The following is a 23955-nucleotide window of genomic DNA, read 5'->3' on the forward strand; positions in this document are numbered from 1 at the left end:
TCTTTTAAAACTGATAAGTTCCAGACTCTACAAACATAAACCTTCTATTTTATATAACCCCAGAGAAAAAAAAATAACATGGGTTAGATCCGGGGAGCAAGGTGGCCATGCAGCACACAAACAGCGACTAATGACTCTTTCTTCTGTAAAGTAATGGCGCAACAGTTGCTTTACGGATGTACTAATATGTGGTGGGGCTCAATCCTGTGTAATGACAATTTTATCTAAAATTGCCTTTGTTGAACATATAATTGATAACAAAGTTGTGGGATTCTCAGCATATCATGATATATTCTAGAGTTTACAGAACAGGTATGCGGTCCTGCTTGTAATCTGTGAAACTAATTTTGCTAGTTACTTTAGCTTTAAAAAATATTTTTAATTCTGCTTTATAACATTATTTTTCATTGTTTTAGTTATTGCTTTTATTTTTTAACTAAGTTGAGATGATATTAAATGTATTTTTATTTGCATCTGTTTTATAATTAAAAGTAACTTTTTACTGACTAAAAAAACTAATATAAAGACTGAAAAAAAAAATATTATTTAGCTATTAAGTTTCAGATATTCGAAACTTCGTTCACTTGTAAATATAATAACAGTCTAGATTCTATCCTTTGTTATATAGATAATAACAGCATTATATAGTATCTTAAACAAAATCTTAACCTCAGGAAAAATGGTGATGTTTATTTAATTAAAACATTTATTTGAAACATGAATTTTTAGTATCATCTGGTTTTACTCGTAATTATAATATTTCAAGCATTTTTTACTACTATTATCATAAGATCGATGCGTTTGAGTAATACAGTCGAAATATTACACATTAAAATAACATAACACGCATTTGATGTACTTCTGGGTTCATACGTAAAACCATCCACTGTGAGTCAATTTAAAATATTGAAATGTATAAACAGTACTACAGAAATCACAGCTACATTTGTGCATTTTAACATGCAGCCGCAATAACAAGAGTACTATCAGTGATTTAGCCCCAACAGCAAGAGTACTATCAGTGATTCAGCAACAATAGCAAGAGCGCTATCAGTGAGAAACTAACCCCATCTATGGCTATAATTTCATTCGGTTAACTGACTTTCAGTTTCTACTTTTGCCTGCATGTAAATATAATAACTCAAAAATGCTTAAAATTAATTAAATAAAATTTAGTATGAGATCTTTCTCCTAAAACTGTAAATCTATTCCAAATATTGCGTTCAACAAGTCTACAAAAATACGATTACAATGTATCTTCGGATTTTTATTTTCACGTATTTATTACTATGCTACAGAACAGAAAAGTCTCATGTGCAGGATTCAGAAAACTAAAATTTCGTGTTCATTTATTTCCTTTTATTCCACAATTTTATTTTGGCAGGAAGGGGTTAACATCTTTAGTATAGAGAACGCGAGAAAATTTCGAGGATTCTCACTAGCTTGTAACTAGATTATTCCAACAATAAATACTGAATTACTAGGAAGATACGAATTTGTACAGATAATTTTCATTAATCATGTTAACCATGCTTATCGGTGGATGTTTATTGGTAGAGTTTCCAATGGAGCATATGAAACTTCAATATTTGTTCATTAGTTTCGCACAACCAGAGCTCTGAGAGATAGAGAGAGCTAAAATTCAAATGCATGTAATGATTTGAAGCCCGTAATCTGCCCGATTTGGGTGGATATAGATTAAATATGAATATTTTATGTATGTTGAATTCTGCTATTAACCCTGCGTTAGTCGTTGTCGAGCGATCGCGTTGCTTGAATATGGTTTGTTCTACTTGAAATCGATTGCGAATGGCTTCATGACATTTTATTTATCAGTATATACTTTCGAAGGGTGAAGATAAAAGAAATTGCCGCTGAAATCATATATTGCCAGGTGATGGAAACATCGATTCCGTTCCATCCCATTACTGCATCTAATGTCACAAGATTTCCTACTTATCTTTATTAAGTCTAACGGGATGGGCCCCTCGTAATTGATGATGAAAAGCTTCCGGTAAGGCTGGGGTTGGTTTTCGTAACCCTTATGAATACACAAAAGGATAGGGGTCTGACTCCTCCCATCGATGACGGTACGTACTTCCTTAGAGAAGGGTTGTACCAGGGACGATGACAGCCCTTAAGACTCAACCACAGTTTTCGCCTGTGATGCTGTTGCGGTGGTCTGGTCATTCAAATTTTTTCGTGTTCCTATCGGCTGGTTAGAGTAGTCAGTTTGTGGTTTGTGACGTACTTTATTAACTCCCACTAGATGGGACCTCCAAATTAGAATGAGAAGCTTCCGGTATGGTGGTTGGTTCTCACCGCCCTGGTATTTACAGAAAGAGGTGGGGGTTGGCTTCTTCCCAAGGATGACGGGGCGTACATTCCTAAGGAAAGGTTGTGCCGTGGGCGGTGGACTCAACCCAATTCCTGCCAGTGTTGCTGTCGCGGCGACCCGGTTATTCAGTTTTATCCGTGTGTGTATTTGTGGATTGGAGTAATCAGTTAATGGAATCCTTTATTAACATCCCTCCTAAGGCACCTCAGATATAGGAATGAGAAGCTTCTAGTATGGTAGTTGTTTCTCGAGGAATGGTGTATACAGAAATGGTTTGGGGTTGACTACCCATTATCGATGACGGAACTTGCAGCTTATGGGAGGAGTTGAAACGCGGCCATTGCTAGCCTTTAGGAGTCAACGTAGTTTCTATCTATGCTGTCGTGGTGTACCAATCGTTCAGTTTATTCGAATGCTTTAAGCCCGGTAGAACTAGCCATGTGTGATTTTCCTTTATTAACATATTTTTATTGTTATAATGCTGTAATTGCTTAGTATAAAACAAATTTACCACGGTGAAGAAGATAAATTGGAATTTTTAATGATTGTCTGAAATTATCTAGACTAATCGAAGTATTATTTTTATTTTCATATTTATTTATAGTACTGAAAAACAACCCGACTTCGCTATGTTCACCATATTTGATCTATCGTTATGCTTGAGATCTCCCTTATTCAATGAAACCATTTTTGAAATTATGTTTTCATGTCTCTATCTGTATATCAGAAATCAAAAATGAAATAAGCTAGACGAATATAATTTGGTACGGGGTCTCATTTCCAAAATTATAAATTTTTGGTATAATTGACCCAAGATTTGATAAAATTATCAAATTCTGGGCAGAAATAGTTCAAGGAGATTGCATGTCCCTTCCGTGTGTATGTGAAGACGATAATTAAGAAATGCTAAGAGCTAGAAGACGGAATTTGGTAAGCTGTATTTTTTTTTATAAAAATTATTGATTATCTCACAAATTAGATCAATGAGAAAACATCTGAAAGACATATTCGCTTTTCCACAATGCAAGCTAAAAACGAAACTACCACATCTTGCAGTAATAGAGAAAGTCGAGATAAAATATTTTTGATAATTAAACTTTGCAAGATTTTCATTGTTATTATTTAAAAAAGCAGGTTGTTTCCTTTAATTGTATTAGTTTTCTTTCCTAAAAAACTATACATATTTGGGTGGCGCATTTCGGTGGATATTTTATTAGAATATTATGAAAGCAAAGTGTTTATTAATTATATTTGTATCCCTTACAAAGCAAAAGTCCCTAAAGCCGTTTTGTAAAGGGCTTCGTTGTTTCTATTCGTGATCAGATAACAATTACAACATCAGAGCCGAGAGCTTACTCACCACACCAGTAGGAGGCCTTGATGAATTTAACATGCACCAAGTCCACTTACATGACGGATGTTTGATAGAAACGAGTTTCGAAGCTGGAACATTCCGGTCTCGAAGCCTAGGCTTTACCCGCAGGCCACCGCAGCCAATTTATCAATAATTATTGATTCAAAAAATATTTAGGAAGCTTAGCGACGAAATTTTTTAGCATTGTAATTGATTGTTACTTTTTATTAAAACAAATTTTCCAAAAATAATAATTCCTTATTCCAATATACATATATGTTAAATTTCTCCACATTTAAGATATTGTTCTTTATTTTAAATTCATTTGATCTTTGATAGATGCAAGGAATGTATAAATTTTTTTAAACGAGCTATAATCATTTGACGCTAATTTGCATCATTGAATTCTTTCCTTTGCATTCTGCAATTATACACAAGCCATGGGACAATCGCAGTTCACAAAGAATCCTCAGGCAATTAAACCACACCGTTTAATCTACATAACACAACATCATTACAGAATATTTGAATTGAATTGGAATAACGCGGTTTACTACGCCGCTCTGTTCTAGTTAAGTATACTGTACCTAAGCCAAATTAACGGAAAGGGATGTATACGAGTAGACAGCTCGCGGAGGGAAATTCAATGTTGAGTCAAGAAGGGAAGACTCGCGGTAGAATTGTTTCACGATTTTCTTTGTGAATTCGATTATTTTTGAGACTGAAACTGCAGAATTATAAGTTATCTTTGTGCAGAATGATTAAACAGTGTGACTTTTACCACTATTATATTTCTCTCTGAAAATCTGTCTCAAAAACCTTTTATCAAAACTTACGAATTGATAACTGAGTTTGTCAAAAAACAAATAAATAATTTTTTTTTTCAATTGGATTTAACTGGATTTTAACTTGTTTAGACGTTACATGATTTTTTTTATTGATTAATCATTTTTCAGTGTGTTAAACAACTTTAGATTAAGAGGTTAACAAAAATAATTTCACTGAACAAAAGTGATGAAAAATTTTTTTCATTGAGCAAAATTGATGAAAAATTATTTTCACTTTGTATCTGTTTAGTTGATTAGATAAGTCATTTTGGCTAAACGTTTTGTTAAAGTTGGAGCTGAAATGTGAAAAAATGTATTTTAAAATTCGCATATAAGAAACTGCAAGTTATCCCTTGAAGAAATATCATGTGTATAAGCCAATAAGCGTTCAGATAATGATTTAATTTTTTCCCATTTAGAAAATAATAAGTTTTAAGTCAAAATTAATATTTAGTTCAGTAATTATGATTTATAATACGTGAGCCTAAACTTTTCTAAATGCATTCATGTATTAACATATCGATAAGGAAGAAAATATCCCTAAATCCTTTTGCGAGAAAATAAGAAAATGATTTCTCCCTGTTTTTAGATACTGGACGATAAGATCTGCAGTGTCTTTTTATTGAGCTGGTTTGAACTACTCTTATTTTCCCTGGTTAGAAATAATCCTAACCCTCCCACTTAGGTTTATAAAATGGAAAAAAGAATCACAAAATTCAACAAAGCAATTAAAGGACAAACAAGTTATCCCTAAAAGAAAGATGACGTGCATAAGTCAATAAGTGTTTAGATAATGACGGTTTTTTTTTGTTGTTGTTGTTGTTTGTTTCTTAATTAGAAAATCTTTGCAAAGTTTCAAGTCAAAATTAATATTTAGTTCAGAATTTATGATTTATAAATTTAAATCTAAAATTTTCAATTTTATTCATGCATAACTTATCTATAAGAAAGATAAAAATCCCTAAATCCCTTTTCGAGAAAATAATAAAATGATTTTAGCATTTTTTAGATACTGGACTATAGGATCTGCAGTGCCTTTTTATCGAGATGGTTTGACCTATTCTTCTCTTCCTTTGTTAGAAATAATCCCAACCATCCCACGCAGATTTATAAATAGAGATATGAATCGTAAAATTCAGCAATGCAATTAAAAGATAGACAGACTGATTCCAATGGAAGAAAAAATTTTAGGACATAATAGTCCAGTATCTGAAGGAAAAGCGAAAAAAAGACTTTTAGTTAAGCTCTGCAAATGAAGATTTTATATTTCTATACAATTATATTTCCGTATTAATTCGTTCAATTATTTATTATTTCAAAAATTAGCCTTCAAATTTCCAACAATATACTGTCGGTAAAAAAAAAAAAAAAAAAAAAAAATGGAAATACAAACATACACTCATTTTCATATTTTGAATTTCTCATGTCTTTATTTTGTTCTAATCCCAGAGCATACAAATATATATTTTAGCTATCAATGCATTTTCAAGTACATCTCATTAACCAGAAACTCTATTGCACCATTTAAGAAGAAAAAATTAAAATTTTTAGCATCTTTATGGCTTTCGAAAAAATCACGAAAACATGAATTCATTAATATTCAAAGCCTGGTTAAAAAGCACGCATTATGAAAGTACTTAAACAGAGAAATAATGACTCTTGACCGGAGGCATACTGAGAAAAGATAATTTTTCAAATAAATCTACGAAGAATAAATGAACTTATAAAGTGATCGCCAAAAGCTAAGTCAACTTGGTTACTTACATTAAAAAATCCTGAAAAAAAAACTGCTTATGGTTACTCGCATTCCTGTTCATTGCACTGGAGAATGATAATAGACAGATATTTTTGAAATGAAATCTTCGCCATCATTATATTAAAAGCACAAACATCATAAGAAAATTTTCATTAATTAAAATAAGCAATTATTAGTTACAATAATTAAAGGAAATATTCAAAAGAAATTTTCTTTCGCCATATTTACAATAATTATACAACTTAGAGCGCGAATTAAAATTTTATGCTAAATAAAATGCATAATTAATGGAATCAGGAAAAACAAAATTACTAAAAATTCAAATCTTAAACTACATTTGCTTTTAATTATCCATTCATTACGGAATTTTTATTTGAGATATAAAAAAGGATGAATAAATTATAGTTTTTTTTTTGTTTTTTTCTTTCATTCTCTTTATGTTTTGCCTATTTCACAAAGATGAAAATTCGTTATGTCTAGAATTTTAAATTAATTTCTTTTACTTTAGAACAAGCTGATTTATGAATGCAATTAAATTTCTAGAAATTCTAATGAGGATATTTTAAATATTAATGGGAGTACACAGACAAAATAAAATAAATAATATGCCACGGACAAAATCAAATAAATAATATGTCACAGACAAAATAAAAAAAATAAAAATATAAAAGAAATGAATCATCTCATCTAGTATACTACCAATGCAAGAATATTAAGTCTTAGCAATATTTTTCAATAAACGTAGAAAATTTCAAATGCAATATATTTCATAATTCACTGAAGATAAATTTGACAGCATACGCATCGGAATAAATATTTGAAATTCTTGCTATCCTGGCAATGATAGGAGACCAAATGTTAGAAAAAAAGATGAATATAATTTTTTTTTTCAAAATAATGATAATATATAAGAAAGCTAAATTAAAATCACTAACATCTCTTTTTACATCAGAAAATTATTTTACTTACGTTAGAGGCATTATATGAAGTCTCCAAAGTAATATGTGCCTGCAAAATCTATGGAAGTCTCAAACGAAGACAGTATAAAATTGAAATTTTTGGTCCCCCGAAAACTTTCTCACATAGTCCTCAATAAAAGTGTTACCCTCCTCCCACCAAGCTCGCTAAAAAGTGTTACATTGAAATAGGCTCCGAACATCATGGGACTCTCAAACTTTCGGTTTGAGAGTCCCATACATGAACCGTTTGACCTTTGTAATATATCGAAGAAAGCCAAGGAATAATTTAGGATGACATTCAGGTTCAATCGATTGAAACCCAAATTTGACACATAACTAAAATCTTAGACACACTCACACACTAAATTTTATTAATCTAAGTAGTTGCATTTTTGAGTTACCGAGTTTAAAAGCATACAATTATACAGATTACCATATAGTCATTCCTTTGGCAGATTAAATTCAAAATGTGATATGGATCTGCAATTTAGATGCTAAAACTGTGTATCAAATTTAATCTTTCAAGGTTTTTTTTTTTTTTTTTGGTTTTGTAATTATTGTGCTCATTTGCATTTGGATAGACAGTCATGCCAACTACCTGTGAATGGATTTTGTTCAAAATTTGAAAAAAATATATATACAAATTTGTTGTAAAAATACCAAATTTCCTACATCTGGGTCAGAGCAATTTTGAGATATCGAATTCACAGAAAGATACAATTCTAAAAATGAGTTTTCGTGCTTGAGGGTGGTCTGAAGCGTCGAATTTCATCATAGTTTCGAATTCAACTTTTTAATGATTACATTTTTTTTCTATTGTGTGCAAGAAAGCAATAAGTAGTGAACATTTCCTTTGCACTCTTATTTTTTTATAGACAATTTAACTATTACATCAGGGCAAGTAAAATACCACCCATATTTTTTTAATTGTTTTATTTCGATGTCAACATTTTTCATTTAACACAAAGAGTCTTTATTTTGGTCTTGTGATAAATTTTGATTTCACTTATAATTGTCTATATCATACTCATGATTTATTAACCCTCAACTGGGGACGTGCGGTCTGTGAGACCGCTAGCGATGGATTTTCTGTCATCCCTATTCTATTTTTAGGTCAATTGTATGGACTGACCCTGTAGCTTCCTGTTTTGTGACCTTCAATACACGTGCACTTTTTCAACGATTTCAGCAGTTTTTTAAAATAATTCTGTTATTTCTTGAAGCGCGGTCTCTAAGACCGCACCTCCCTGTTAGTTTCCCAGTGATAAACAAGGCTTAGCAGATGGCGCTGAAACTTGGGCCCCGAATTATCATCCAGTTTACTGATCCTATTATGAAGCAGTGCTCCAGACACTTTTAAATGAAGCAGAAAGTGATTTTAGTGATAAGGATAATTGTACAGAAGAGTTTTTCGATGAAAGTTCGCATTCAACTGATTCTGATATGTATGTTCAAACATAATTAATTTTTCTAGTGATAATTTATTTTGAAAAATTCATAAAATATATTAAAATACCAAGAAATATATATACAGAATTTATAGGTTTATTTTTATACTAGTTCTTAACCTGTATATTTAAAATGCCCTAGAAAACCATGCTATGAAAGTCATACAAGCCGATAAAAAAAGGGCCAATTTTACCCATTGTCATTTTTTTTATTTTTCATATAATTGCTGAATTTTACATTATATTGTCTTCTATATACCTTCATATACTGTAAAAATAAATATGATTTAAAAAGTAAAAAGTAATATGCTTTTTCAAGAATATTATTTATTGTAACATGTAAAATGAGAAGAGATTGTATGTTCCAAAGCATTTATTGTTTTCAATGACAATATATTTTGATAAAATTCTAAAACATATCTATATATCAAGAAAAATATCTGCAAAATAGATTGGCAGTTTTTCATACTAATACATTCATTAGAAAATTTAATTTTAGTGTAAATGAAAAGCGGTTTCGTAGACCGCACCTCCCCAGTTAAGTCCTAAAATTTCACCTCCCCAGTTAAGGGTTAAATACTTTTGGGGGCAAATAATGCAATGGAACTCTGTGTATCCCTATTAACACACAAGTGGTATACTATACCTTTCTACGATGTTGTTCAATATTCAGAAATCTTTGCGATATCGTGAAATTATCATAGCTATATTCAAAGCATTTCACACGTTTCTGGTTTATTACACATTATTGGTAATTTTCTGAGATTAAAATATCATTGGCACCCTTTCCCACTTTTTAAATGAATTTAAAACCTTGATCTAAAATTTAAAGTTGCCAAAATAATGTCATAAGCTATTTCTTTATTTAAATTTCGTATATTTAATAATTACACTAGATAGTGCAAATAGCAACATAACCTTTTGATTCTCTGACTGAGCATTGCGTTTAATATTAAAAAAATATTATGGAAAGCAATACTAGCCCTAACAGGAACTTCACAATCTATTTTACTTTGTCACTATCAGATTACATCTATTAATCTATAATTCTAAAGCAAAGTGGTAATTTCAAATTGGTAAATTTCTCAGTCTTTGAGTTATGATTTAAAAATAATTCAAATAAAAAGCCTTACAAATAAAAATATTATGATTTTATTTGCTATCAATTGCTCTGATCTCCTAGTGAAAATGCTTTTAAAAAGTGATTGTTACATTTTTCCCCAAAGAAATTAAAAAATAAAAAATAAAATGACTTTTTATTTTAAATGCTTTAAAATAAAACGCTTAAAATTATTTAGTATCAGAAGATTACAAATACTTCTAAACTTATAGTGCATTAATTAGTTATAATTACACTTCAAAAAAATATATTCATTCGGACTTTGACATGAAAAAAAATATTTTTGTTGCATTTTTTTCAAAATATATTACACAATTAAATGTAAGAATTGAAACTGCTGATTAAATCATACTTGCCCACAACACCAAACTGAAAGAATCGTTATTAAAATTGAATATATTTCATGCTTAGATTCAAATATTCTATTATTGTAAAAAATTAATTGGTCGTGAAATTTAATTCAAATATATTGAGTAATTCAAATATATTAAGAGTAATGTATTAAGATTAATTCAAATGCCTTAAGAGTAATGTAAAGAGAGAGTATTTAATGAATTTATGTTCATTTCTATAGGTGTGATTTTAAGCCTCCTCTCCCGATATTATTAAAAAGATTTCCACCTTTTGCATAATGTTTCATACATTTCTTTGTCAGAGGGCTGAACAACAAACAAAATTTAATTTCCTGTCAATTTGAAAAGAAACTCATATTTATTTCAAAAGATTTTAATATGTCTTATTTAAGAATTTAATGCAATTATTTATTATAAAACCTATGATTTACAAATAGATCAATCGAAACTTATATATTTCACGAATGTATACATGCATGTAGTGTGTAAATAATATTTTCAAGTATGGAATATTATTATTAAAAGATAAAAGCTGTTTTCGTTTCGATATTTAAACAAACTAGAGAGAAATTAGAATAGAATAATTACAAATATAATAATAAATCCATACATCTGTATAATAATTATTAAAAGATAACAAATGAGATGGCAATAGTTTTTACGTCTGATGATTGACATAATTAAACAAAAAATTCCGCATTAAAAGTAATGACTTTTCTTTTAAAAAATCCTTATTTTGAACTACATTAACTTTATTCATAATTTACTAATACAATGAAATAGACCGAATGAATGGATATTTATTTGGTTGATTGAAAATTTGCACTAGAATTTATTATACGGAATTCCATCTAAAAAAAACCATAAGTCTCCTCTGTCTATTTTGCTTATAAAGATGCATTGTATAAAAATGAAAAATCTCGGTTCTTTATTTCTGCTCAGTTGCATGAAGAAAATGTAACTGGAATAAACATTTTTATACTTTTATGACAGATTGTTTTCGAATGCATGAAATTTGAAAGCTTAATTTTACTTGCAAATTGAGATCAAATGTACACTGACACTCCTTTTTTTCCATTCGAATCTAAAATTGATTTTTTGGCACTGTTTAGGGTGTATTCTTTTATATAGAAAAGTTGTTATATATATATATAATCTGTTGTCCGGATTTTAAACCACTTAGGGAAACAAAAATATTAAATAAAATTTAATAGCCATTATTAAATAATGGATTGAAAATTGTACTGGATGAATTAAATGGCACTGATTTCTAAATAGTGCATGTAATTTTATTTTTTAAGACTCATTATTATATAACTAATGTGAATAAATTTTAGCCATGTCCCTTAATTTGATACCAGCATTTTTCCAATAAAAAATAATTATTATTTTTTTTAAAAATTGGCAATTAAATTATTAAATATTTATCATTAGAATGTAAACATTAACTTTTATGTAAGTATTTTCATGAAACAAACTGCATGAAAAGATCTAATTGACTTTAAATATTTACTTTTTTAAGTAAGATTTTATTTTTTTTCTAAATGTATTTAATTTTAAAAAACACAATTTTTCCTTATAATTGGAAGACATTTACATTAAAAAAAACGTCGATTTTTGAATTAAAAGCACAAACATACTTTGAGCTTAGAAGAGAGAGAGATAAAGCCTATACCTCGTCTTTCTTAATGAATACAAAATTTTCAAAAGCACAGAGTGAAAATGTTATAGAACCATGCACATCCAAGAAGTAATTATGGAAGTCATTTCTATCTACTATGTGTACATTAATAGACTTAATGACATTATGGAAATAACTATAATTAAATTTGGAACTCTATAGTGCTAAAAAAGTGATGAGTTTATATTCCTTTACACATAAAAAATAGTTTCGAAAGTACGTGAATCTATTAGAACATTAGCAGGAATAATATGGAAGTTATTTATATATTCCATCTCATATTCTTCTTCATGAAAGTATAAAGAAAACCACAAACAAATATGGAAGTTTTTGATTTAAACAAACAATTTAAAATGTGTATATTGCATTCTGAGTAAAGTGATAAAAAATCAGTACTTCGCTTTATAAAATTAAAGCAAAGTTTTCTAAAGTACAAGAACGCACTGTAATTCTGCGTACACCAGGAAATAGATTATGGAAATCATTTTTATATATGTATGCTTGCATCGACTTAATGAAATTATTTTTTTATTGTGCAAATGGCATAGACTTTCCCGTGTCATTTAATATTCATGAACATAGACCCAAATCTTAGATTAACATAGCTAAACCTAAAGCACCAGCATTCGTGCTAGTGGGGTAACATAATTTTCCATGATCCTATAATCTTCCATTTTCCACCCAAACTTTCCCTCTTTATTGATTTCTGCTTTAGCAGACATGATGGGGTATAACGTAATGAGAAAGAATGAAAAAAATTAAAAGAGAGAGACATTCCCTGAGTCTGTTTTCTTTAATTCTTTTCAAATAGGTTTATTTCTTCCTATACATTTCTTTAGTTCATGATAATCGTTTTTTATCTAAGTAGGAAGGTTAAGTATAGGATTAAGTTTGCATTTATTTAAGCCATTTTTTTTAAAGTCTTTCATTTTCTGACTCATAAGCTAATGTTTTCTTTAAAAAAATCATTCATTGCCTCGTGTAGTAAAAATAAATTAATTTTAATTTAAGAGTGGATTTTAAATTAAGAAGAGAGTTGGTGAATATTCTGAAATGACATTTAATTATGGAAGAAATTCACTTCAAAGTAAAGTGTAGCAAGTAATATGAATATAATTGATAATGCTCACTTGCTTACTTATTTTCTAGGTATATGATTGTGGCCAGTACTATTTTCACAGTCCTTAATATATTCCTTAATGCTTCTTTTTTCTTTTATTGGGCATGATATTATGTGTAAAAGTAAATGATTTTTAAAAACATAAAAAAAGAACATCATTCTACAGGCAAACATACAAAAAAATACACATCATTCTACAGGCAAACATACAAAAAATACACATCATTCTACAGGCAAAATACAAAAAAATACACATCATTCTACAGGCAAACATACAAAAAAATACACATCATTCTACAGGCAAACATAAAAAATAATAGCAATTTAATTTTAAGGATTTAACTGAAGATTTAATATAAAGATTTAATTTTAAGGATTTAATTTAAGATTTATTATAAAGATTTAATTTTAAGGATTGAAACAAGATGAAATAATTTGTTTTAATGTGCGAATTGAATTGAATTTAAATAAAAAAAATACTTTAGAAATAAATTAGGTAGCATTAAGGAAGAAAATAATTCCTGCATATAAAATATCTTACATGTAAACATAAATATACTTTTATTTACAATAATATTCTCATAAAGGACTTTTTAAGAATGATTTTTAACATAAATATTTTTTTTTCACTGGGTGTTATGGATAAATGCTTTTCAATGTGCTAACAAAATAAAACGTTTGAGAATATTGACTCATAAAAGAAAGGATAAAAAGTAAAAAGGAAGCTGAACTATATTGGAAAATAAAAATGAGTCACATTCTGAAGCATCTAAACGAACAGTTGACAAAAAATAAATAAATAAAAATAAAAATAAATAATAACTGTTACTTACTAGGCACTAAGAATAACTTTGTATCACTTTTGAATACAATACAAATTGTTGTCAGAAGCGGAATTGATTTTATAGGTCTGAATTAGACGTTTCACATTATTTCTCATGAATTGCTGTTAAAAATGGAGAAGGTGATAGCCTACTTTTTGAAATGGTCTCAGAAATGTCAAAAAAGAGAATAAAGGACATTAAAAAGAGGTGGAATGTATTTTTCTTGCCGAAAGAAAAATATCTTCTGTACTAAACAGTTATGGGAGTTCATGTATGCTAAAATATATATAAAAAAAGCATGCGATTTTAAAATAAAAAGCAACCTTTATAAGAGTCATTAAAGCATCAATAGAGCTTGAAGTTGGCTTTATAGACAAAATATAACCGATTATCAAAGGAAATTATTTTCTCTGATCATAGTGTCCTTCTGTCAAGTTAGGGACTATTTTCTAAGAACTTCGAGCTGTCAGTGAAACAAGCTACCATCACCATCAAGGCCATACTTCAGGGAAAACTCATTCTGAAAAGTACTGAATTAGACTGAAAGCAATTTAAATTTGATATTTTATTTTTTAATCACATTTTTGAGGCTTTACATCAAGGCAAGTGGAATTTTCCTTATTGAAATTATGGAATTTTCTCTTTTACAGGTCTGATAAGGATGCGTTTGGTGATTTTACGGTTTGGATTAACAGGACCAGGACTGAATTTAGAAAGTTCTGCAGAATTCTCTGGTCTGGCTGAATTTTGTTCAAAAGACATAAAGCAGAAAATATAACACTAAAAAGAAATTTGCGACATATTAGCATAGCTTGGAGGTATAGTATCTTTTCTAAGCTTTGGATTCGATATCCCTAAAGTACTTCCATTCAAGCAGACCCTGATTATGTTAATTCCATGAGGTAAATCTCCCTTCCTGTGATATACTGTGGAATTTTGAGATAATTACCAGTTAAGCTGTTATTCTTATCATCTGGCCACAGTTCATTACCAAACAGCTCGTCTTTAAATTCAAAATGGAAAGTTTACTCGTCAAGTTATCATCAAAGATTGAATGCGATCTTAAAAACAATTCTAGGGATTGAAAGAAATATAGATTTGATAATCTTATCTTAAAATGCATTCGAGCACTCCTTTCTTTACAGAAAATTTCCCATACTACTTGCAATTTCATCTGAGAGATATTTTTCATGCACAGTAGAATAAGTTGTTAATTCGTACTCAGTTTTAGCACATCGTGGCTTTAACCATCCCTTTCTGTGTCCTTACTTATCCTTTGTATATGTCTGAGTATTTCTACATCTGGTCATTATTTTTTTATAAATAAAACTTCACTTTTGTCAAATAATTTTTGTCGGTGATTCTTTCATGTTCTGGAAGTGATTGTGCACATATGATTTCGAATAAAATTTACATGCACTACACTTCAATGACAGTGATTGATTTTCATGTTCTAGAAGTGAGGGCACAAATATAATTTCGAAATTATGAACTGCATTTTAATGATAGTGATTGAAAGAATTAATTATTTTACTAGTAAAGGGAAAACAAAAATAATCATTTACTAGGCAACTTAGTACATAATTTCGTAGTATAGTCTTTGTGATTGAACAGTTATCGGAAATTGCATATTTTTCATTTGATTAATTAATATATATTTAATATGCAATGCAATGCAATGTAATGTACTATTGCTTAATTAATATACAAATAACTATTTCATATTTTATCTTACCATGAATAAAAATCACTGTGGCTATATAAATATATACATTTTTTTAAATACAATAACAGTAAGACTCTGATCTGCACTACAACTATTTTTTGTAATTTCGGTTTCAAGTTTTTCGGAATTTTTTTACTAATTTAAAGTAGTTATTTGAGGGTACTTAAAAGAATTGAAAGACTAACTTTGTCGTTGTAAGTTACTGCCAACGGTTACTATTAGGCTACTTCATTATTAACTTTATTTTCAAGCGGTTACAAGTCACCAGGGCCCAGCGGTAGTGAATCAGTGATATTATAAAAGGATTGTATGTTTTATTATAATGTATACATTTTTTTTATATTAAAACCTTATAAATGAAAATATTTGAATTCCGAGCAACGCCAGCTATAAAAACTAGTCTTTATCTTTGCTTATAATAAAGATTTATGTGTGTATTTGTCTTGGCGCTGCATAGGCTAGACTGTTTGACATACAGTTAACAAAATTGGCACATATATACGTTGTAGGGTGGGGATATGCACCATAGAGCAATTGTTTTGAAATATTAATTAAAATTTTAAGTAATTGAAATTTGGGGTGAAATTTTGGTGTGTTGTCCGATTTTACACAAAAATATAGCAGCAAAAATGATTTTTACATCACCTTAAAATTCAAAAAATGATATTTTCAATGTTACTAATTTTTCAACATATAAATCACTTTTCCATTTTTTATCTATTTAAAAAAATATTTTAAGCATATTTTTCAACAGTTTATTTCGCACAAAAGGATAATAAAATGTAACCTTTCATGATCACATTCCTTGTGCATGAGAAAAATCAGCTTTTACCAATGTGTTGCCATCAAGTTGGCCAATGTTCGAAATCAAAGATTAAGTTTACTCTTACTGCAAACTAAACATAAAAAAGTGTAATTATCACCCTGTGTCTGTTATAAATGAAATAAACATGAAACATGTTATTTTCTAGAAATATAAGTTCAAGGAAAAGCTTTCTGTGATCTGCATTATTAATTCAACAGTTGTGTTGCATCTACGAAAAACATGATTTATATATATACAGGATGTCCACTCAGCTGAGTTTCAACAACTGATTTCTAAGTAATTAGTGTTAGACATACAGATTTAATATGTAATAAAGCTGAATTCTTCAGTGCGAGAAGTCAAATGTTTATTTCCATCCAAAACATAGAAATATCAATTTATTTGCTTCTTTTTTATAAATATTAACAATCAAATAATTATATTATATATTAAATATTATTACATAAACGAAAACATAATTGTCCTTAACTTTTAGAGTAAAATAACTAATAATATTGATCTAGTATGTAATAAAGCTGAATTCTTCAGTGTGAGATCTAATGTTTATTTCTGTCCTTGTTTCAAAACATAAAAAGATCAATACCTTTACTTCTAAATTATAAATATATTAATAAACATATAACTATATGGTATCTTAAATCTTATTATATAAACAAAAACATAATTAGCCTTAACTTTTAGAGTAAAATAACTAATAATCTAAGGTCTTTCGACTACAATTATTTCTTGGATATTGGATATACAGTGGCTCCCAAAAATGTTCGTACACTAAAAAAATTTGCAGAAATTGTGTTCTATACTTCTTAATAAAGCATTTTATTAGTTGGTTTTTTTTAATTAGCATCTTTAAATAGTTCTTAATAAAACTGAACAAATATTTTTTATAAAAAATCAAGTAATATTGTTCTAAAAAATAAATAAAAAAAAATGTCACAAAATTAGAACACAAAAGTCTTCGTACATCCAAACATTATTTATTTAAATTCATCATAAAAATATATTTTGCGGCTTATTTTTCTTCTAATTGAAAAATACACTAAAATCGTTTGATTTCAGTATTTAATATCACAATTATTTATTCTATTTACTTTATTCTTAGATATGACGCGCATTCGTAAAGAAACGAGTTTAGACGTACGAAAATTAATTATATTTCATTTTAAAGCTGGAAAATCAATTAGAGGCATTGCAACTATAACTAATCTACCTCATTCCACGGTGAAAAGCATAATAAAACGTTACAGAGAGGGGAAAAGGAATGCAAACAAGCCTCGTAATGGTCGCCCTCAAATTCTGTCTGCTAGAAGTCAAAGAAATATTGTGAGTAAATTTCTAAAAAATTCACGTCTGAGTGAAATAAAGTTTACTTCACAATATAATGAATCAAATGGAACTTCTATTTCCTGTGAAACTATTCGTAGAATTCTTCGGAATGCTGGTATACATGGCCGCTCTGCACGAAGAAAATTCTTTGTAAGTCAGAAGAACAGAATTCTAGGCTTAAATTTGCCAAATCTATGATAAACCAGCTAGAGAGCTATTGGAATCGTGTCTTATTTGCAGATGAAAGTAAGTTTAACATCTTTGGGTCGGATGGGAGAATCATTGTATGGAGAAAAAAAAATTAAGAACTTAATCCCGAGAATTTAGTTGGAACAGTAAAACATGGCGGTGGAGGTGTCATGGTTTGGGGGTGTATGTCAGCGGCTGGAGTAGGCAATTTAGTATTCATTGATGATATAATGGATCATAGAGTTTATATAAATATTCTCAATAATAATTTAAAAGTGTCAGCACAAAAATTGGGCATTTTAAACAACTTTGTGTATTACCAAGACAACGATCCTAAGCACACGACCATGAATGTTCGCCTTTTTTGCCTCTATCATTGTCCTCAAACCCTTAAAACACCAGCTCAATCACCGGATTTAAACCCTATAGAACATATTTGGAAAGAATTAAAGGTGCGAATAAGAAGTCACGACATTAAATCAAAAATTCAACTGAAAGCAGTAATGATCGAAGAATGGAACAAGATCGGTGCAGAAGTAACCGACCGTTTAGTTAAATCTATGCCCAAACGTTTAAAAGCTGTTATAAAGAATAAAGGATATCCTACTAAATACTAAACAATTATAAAAATTTAGAAAATTTCATATTTAGTGATGTTTTTTTAAAGTGTATGATCACTTTTGTGATCTATTTTTGTGCAATTTTATTTATTGTCATTTTTTAAAAAATAATTTGCATCGTAATTAAAATTTACTCTTCACTGCTTTATTAAGAACTGTAAAAATATGCTATGAAAAAATTTTCATGTAAAAATAAGAATATATAATGGTAAATAATGAGGTTTTTAATTGATTCTTGTTGGTGTACGAACACTTTTGGGAGCCACTGTATAAGGATCTGGTGGTAAGTTCTCGACTTCAGAACCGGAGGGCTACAAACTTAAAATTAATTCCATCGAAGAACTGGCGTGTAAGCGAGCCTGATTCTCGTTAAGTGTGTTGGTGCCAAATTCTCTTCCGCTAGTGAGGTGTAGAAGCTTCGTGAGGTAAAGCATTCCACTCATCATGTAACCACAGTTCAAATTATGAACACCGTCCCCCGAATATGGATCTCTAAGTGGAATGCTAATATAACTAAATTAAATTCTATTCTTGTATTTATTATGATATGTATTCTCTAATAAAGGGTCTGAAATTCATGCATTTATTCTAATATGTATTCTCTAATAAAGGGTCTGAAATTCATGCATTTATTCTAATATGTATTCTCAAATAAAAAGACTGAAATTCATCATCTGTTGTAAAACTTGGTAATTATGTGAAATTTTAGGTTGTTTTACTGATTTAATAATTTCCCAAGCAATTTAAAGTAATAGAACACATTTATTTTAGTTGATTTATTTCATATATACATAAAGATGGAATTTTTGCATCGATTTTTCGCTTGATTCCTAATGTGCTAAATTGATACATTTTTTTAATTTGTTTATTTTTCTTGTAAATTCACAAAGTTAACTCATGATATGTGGCTATGTTCTGGATGATTTTTTTTCTGTTTTGAAAAACGCTGTAAAATAGTTATATTTTTTTATTTTTAAATAAAATTTATAAAAATCACATTTAAGAAATCAGAATGTATCAGTTAAAAGCTAAAAATGTTTTGAAAACTGGAAAAAATATGCTATTTCGATTAAAAAGAGATACAAAGAATAAACCTTTCAGTATAAAAGTTCGTTCAAAATATTGCATATGCCGTAAGAAATAAATTACCTAGTTCTTGAACTAACAAAAAAGCTGTATTTCTATTCAGCCTTTAAATATTGGGGCTCGACAGATAAATAACACGGAGTTTTCAATTTTGTTCTTGTTATGATGCTTTAAAATAACCATAGAATATTTCTAAATAAATAAATTGCTTATTCTCAAGTTCAGAACTCTGAGCATATTTTGAAATTATTATACCAACTTCGAACAAAAATGTGCGTTAGATTTTTAATAATGAAGTTTTTCGTAAAAAAATTCCAGCAAATTTTAGAATCTGAGAAAATAACATTTAAAAATAAGAAATGACACCAAAATGTGTAGTATGCAAATGTAAAAATAAATTTAACATCCCAAAGAAGAAATTTAGCAACACAATTCAAATGATTTTATGCGGAAAATTATTCAGACATTCAGAATGTTGAATTTAAAAACATGTTTGATATTTTCGCAGAAAATCGACTTTTCTCCGAAATTATTTACCTTAATTGCATTCTCGACAACTTGGTCGTGAATTGGAAAAAAAAATATTTCAAGAAAATATTTATAATATTTAAGATAAAGATTAAAAAAAAATATATCGAAAATAATTAAAATAAAAAAAATCTACTTTAAATACAACATTAGAAGTATTAATTAATTAATTAATTTTCAAAAATAATATCAATTTATCTTTAACTACATAGTTTCTTGCTCTGTGGAATTTTAGTGAATATTCTATGATACCATCTTTCGTATTTCATTTTAATTCATTTTCATCATTAATTTTTCATCAAAAATATATTTAAATATAACAGTTTATGGCTGCTTTTGCTATATCAGGCAGTTTTTAAAAAGGCAATATTTTAAAATTGTGAAAATTATTTAGCAATATTGAAAAATCGCTGCTTTAAAGCTGTTGGATTCAACAGTCCAAATCACAAAATTCAAATGTTTATATGATAAGCAGAATGGTGAATTCAGTTCTTTTCATTTCCTTCCTAATGTACAAATTTTTAACATTTTATTATTATTTATTATAATTATATTTTATCATTATTATTAATAATAATTATATCATTTATTAATGATATTTTATTATTATAAATTAACAAATTATTATCATTTAACATAGAATTAACCCTATTGCAGTTTTGCTGGAATCCATTTCGATCCAGCAACTATTTAATTTTGTAATAAAAAAAAATAACATGACTGTTACGCTGTGGCTTCATGAATGTGGCAAGTTTGCTATTCAGTAAAATATATTCGTTTTTTTTTTGTTTTAATTGCAACATAAGCCTATTTGTTAGGAAAAAAATGTTTACATTTACAATTTTTGGGTCCTTTTGAACCCATATGCTAAAAAGCATAATTTTCTCTTCAGTAATATGAAAAATATATGTATTTATAAGCTAAATGTCTGTTAATTACTAGTATACACTATAAATATAAATATATGTATATTTATTTCATAGTTACATTTTATTACCAGAAACGTGTAATGGTGACAAAACTTCTGGGCATGCACATTCTAAATACGTAGGCAGTTACATCGGACATCCCAATACGCTATTTCAAGAATTCATGAAGAACCGTTTGCTTGTAAGTTGTTCATTACAAAATATATCATGAAAATTATCATTGTGAATTCAAACAACAAGAAAAACGTTTGTCTAAAGATAAATAAAATGAAATTGATGGCACACAATTCAATGCCTTTATAAGTTTATTTTTGTTTGCTGGCGTATTCAAATCCTGCAATCAATGTACAGAAAGTTTGTTGGGAAGAAAAGGCACGATGAGAAAAGATTTTTTTTATAATATTAAGAGTTTTCAGATTTGATGATCTAGAAATCCATTTCTGTTAGAGAGAAAAGAATAAATTTGTTGCCATTCGCGACTTATGAGCTATATGGGTAGATATAACGTCTAAACTTTTGAAACCCACTGCATTTGTGGCTGATCATGAATAATTAGCTTCGCTCAAAGGAAATTACCCATTCTAATAATATATGTCTAAAAAATACCATCAAAATATAGGCTTAAAATTTTGGATTCTCTGCGACAGTGAAATAAAGTAGGTGTGGAATACTCAATCACATTTTAGAAGACCAAGGAGTAATCCTATGATCAGATTCTTAGAGTTGTTCTGGATTTGTCTGTAATCTTAAAGGACATAATATAACATAGGACTTTTCCTCGTGTACACTTGGACAAATGTTATTGAAAAGGATTATAACTATGATGGAACAATGAAGTGAAACCAACCTCTCATTTTTTCAACTATCTCAACCTCAAACCTTTCTTCAAATGAAAAACTAGGAAATTTATTCATCTTCATTTGTGTTCACGAATGATATTATGTGTGTTCCATATATACCTCCCTCCCCATTTTTTTTATCATTCACAACACACTATATTCTTTAAAAAAATTTGACACTTCAGAATGTAAAAACCCTCAAAGAGGCTTGATTATAATTCTGCAAAAGATGCTGCAGATTCCTTATATGAAATTATTTCATGCTATATCTGTGAGATAAAAACAGGTGACTAGATAAATTTCAAAAAATCTTGGTATTTATTGGTAATAATATTTACTATTATTAGCAGAAAATCCTAATTAAAAATAAAAATCACAGAAAAGATGGCGAATTTATATTCAAGCCCCAGATATGGTATTACTTCAAACGCATGTTTGTAGATGATATGTCTTCGCACATCAAAAAACTGCATCTCAATTAGTGAAAAGCACGCGGGGGTGGGGATTAAAATGTTCTGGAAATTCTAATGCCGAAACACAAAGTTCGGCGAGTAAAAGCAGAAAAAGAGGTTGCTTTTATCTCTGTATGTCAAACTATAAATTTCAAAATGTATGCATGAGTGGTAAATACATATTTAAATTGCACTTGAAGCAAGCATGTACAAATTGTACTTCCGCAGTTTTTCAGTGAGGAACATTTTTCTGTATTGAAATTATAGTCATAAGCTGGTAAATTTGTCCATATAATAACATAAACTTAGAAAAGAATATAATTTTGATATATTTATTTCAATTACTCCTATTTTTTTTAATATTGAAGGTATCTGATAAAAGTAACGAAATAATAACATAAATTTCACTCAGATTTTTTTGTGTAAAAAAGTGGAAGTTTCTAGTGTATATTTATTTCTTCTGTTTTTATATTTATTTTTGTGTATCTTCTTCAATTAAATGTCGATAAATATACATAAAAATGTTGTATTTGTATGTTGAATACTTTCTTAAAGATACAAACAATTGTTAAATTAATTTTGTTCAAAAACTGAAACTGAAAATATTATTCGTGATTGAAATGAGAAACATTGGCTACATTTGGACAGCACAAAGCGTGTGTATATTTTAAATAAACACACCAGCAGGGTTAAAACTCGCTGTTGCTGAAACTATTCACAAATATTTTGAAGGTTAAATTTATTGATTTTTAAATTAAAAGATTTCCTTGATGTTACATTAATTTTCTTTGAAACTATCGAGTGATTAAAATTACTCAGCCATCTTCACAAAGTATTTGAAAATTTTTGTATTTATATGAATTTAAAAGTTTTACTGGTTAATTTACAAAAATCAGCAGTAGCTATAACAAATTCAGTAATTAATGCACATTCAAAGACGATTTTACTTGTTATTCGTCCCCTCCAATAACATCATCGCGGTTAACAGCTTGCGAAAAGTAGGCAATCTTCGCAGTAGAAAAATAATTTTGTGGCGTTGTAGAATACTTCTCAGATAATATCGCTTTAAATATTTGAGGCTTTAAAAATATTTCAAGATAGCCGGCACACTTTAATCAGTAAAGTTACATGTGTTCCTGAGATTCAACTTTTCAAAAGCAATGATTTATCAATATACTTTAAATTCTTATAAAGTTTTCTAATTATTATAATATGTTTTCATAATTATTAATACGTTTTATTCATAGTTATTAACTAGAAATTCATCACAAATCTATATATGTAAATTACATTACTTAATTTGTTACAATTACTTGTTTTATGTTTTTAACTTCATTTTCTGATTTATATACAAAATAAAATGTAAAAACAATTTTTATGAAAAATTAAAACTAAAAAAAAATTTTATTCTATTTTCTTGTACGCTTATTCAGTATGGCTTTCTTTGATTGCTTTGAATTGACCTCATGAATACGCATAAACATGCATAAATCATGGAAGAAACACATTTTCAAATGGAAGATTTAGGATCAAATTGCACGGAGATTCATGACTTTATAAGACCATATATTCTAGTTATCTAGAATATTCCAATTCATGGCGTGCCTACACACAAACGAGCAAATATATCCATTTTTTATTTTTATATTTTAATTAA

The sequence above is a fragment of the Argiope bruennichi genome, chromosome X2 (assembly GCF_947563725.1).
Source record: "Argiope bruennichi chromosome X2, qqArgBrue1.1, whole genome shotgun sequence".
Classification (NCBI taxonomy): Eukaryota; Metazoa; Arthropoda; class Arachnida; order Araneae; family Araneidae; genus Argiope; species Argiope bruennichi.